General features: G+C 39.6%; 1 pseudogene; it reads left to right on the top strand.

Moving 5' to 3' along the window:
* The first annotated feature begins 827 nt into the window (after positions 1 to 827).
* Positions 828 to 1,630, top strand: LOC121491843 (annotated as a pseudogene).
* Positions 1,631 to 1,975: the final 345 nt, after the last annotated feature.

Below are 1,975 nucleotides of genomic sequence, written 5' to 3'. Positions count from 1 at the left end.
ATTTGTTGTATTTTTCCCCATAGGTATGAGAAGACATTTAGAATAGTTCCTGACACACAATTAGTGTTCAAAATTATTTTATGAGTGAACGAAAGAATAAATTGCAGTTATGATTATATGATGATTATTGCCAAAAATAAAATGCTTTTTTGTTTTCTTTTTTTTTCAAGATTTATTTATTTTATTATGTATTTATGATAGAGAGAAAGAGAGAGAGGGAGAGAGAAAGAGGCAGAGACACCGGAGGAGGGAGAAGCAGGCTCCATGCCGGGAGCCTGACGTGAGACTCGATTCCCGGATTCCAGGATCGTGCCCTGGGCCAAAGGCAGGCGCCAAACCGCTGAGCCACCCAGGGATCCCCGTGTTTTCATTGTTCTTATATATTCAGCTCCCATGTATAGCTAATTCCTACTCCTCTTTCACACTTCTGCTCAAATACTATTTTCTTTTGTATGCCTTTCCTGCCATGACAGACCTAGCAAGGTTTTCAGCCAACCACGATGTTGTGGAGACATCCAGTTAGTTTTTTTGTTACTAAACAACTCAGTGCATATATCCACGTCTCTGAACCTGGGTTGCCTGTAGGAGGCAAGTAGAGCTTAGGAACTGATTGGATTGTACCAGTTGGTCTCATTTATGGAATGTTGAATGTTAGAGATTTCACTTCCATAATGTTTTCCTCTTCTTCACTGGGAGATTCATTTGTTGTTCTGTCTTAGGAAATTATGAGACATATATATAAAATAAAATTTAAGGGTGCAGGCTTTGGGTGATCCCATCTTTGAAGGGTTTGTGAGCAAGCTGTGGGTCTTTCACCCTGTAAGGAGATGGATGAAGATGGGATTCTTCTCATGAGGTCAGGCATAGACTTGACCACAAAGTGCCAGCTGTTCAACAGAAAAGACCAGGAGCATTTTCTAAACCAGTTTGTGGTGAACACTGTAGAGTTCCTCAACCACTTTTTTATAGTCTGTAAGGAGACGCTGGCAGAACTTTCTCTTCATATCCAGCAAATTGCTCTTAGTATTGTAGTATGTTTAGTATCCAAACAGCTCTTTGTATTTTAGTTGAAAAATTGTCAAATATCCCAGGCTTAAATGATGTGACATTTGAAGTATCTCCTGTAAGTGACACTGGTATCACAAATGAATCAATCACATTCTGAAACCACTTCAGAGCAATCACAGCAGAACAGTATATAAGACTCTAGATCACAGGAAAGTGAAATAACATCAGAAAATATCTTAATTCAGGGGCGCCTGGGTGGCTCATTGAGCGTCTACCTTTGCCTTGAGTCGTGATCCCAGGATCCGGGATTGAGTCCCACATTAGGCTCCTGTGGAGAGCCTGCTTCTCTCTCTGCCTATGTCTCTCCTTCTCTCTCCATGTGTCTCTCAGGAATAAATAAATAAATCTCAAAAAGAAATCTTAATTATAGTTAAGGGTCCAAGATATGCCAGATATCTCAGAATGGCTAAAGTGGTGTTCCAAGTGATGGCATTAAGATTACAAAAAATAATATTGGAAGGACCCATGTTTTCTTGAGGGGTCAGATGCTCTAGTGCCTAATAGCAAAGATGAAAAGAATGCAAACGAAAGTTCAGATAATGAATCTTTTTTTAGTAAATAAGCTTAATTTTGACAACAGTTACATATACATGTGTAGGTGTTCATTTACATTTTATAAGAAAGCCTGAATTTGAACTCTTAGAGAAACATCTGATGGCTATTATCCACCACCAAGTTTCTCTATGTTATTTTTTTAAAAGATTTTATTTATTTATTCATGAGAGACACAGAGAGAGAGAGAGAGGCAGAGATACAGGCAAAGGCAGAAGCAGGCTCCATACAGGGAGCCTGACCTGGGACTGGATCCTGGGACTCCAGGGACACACCCCGGACTGAAGGCACCGCTAAACTAAGCCACCAGGGCTGCCTGAGTTTTTCTTTTTTTTAAATTTTAGTCTTTTAATTT

Source organism: Vulpes lagopus, chromosome 5, assembly GCF_018345385.1.
Source record: "Vulpes lagopus strain Blue_001 chromosome 5, ASM1834538v1, whole genome shotgun sequence".
NCBI lineage: Eukaryota > Metazoa > Chordata > Mammalia > Carnivora > Canidae > Vulpes > Vulpes lagopus.
Note: the sequence above shows the minus strand (reverse complement) of the source record. Positions and strands in the feature narration are given on the sequence as shown.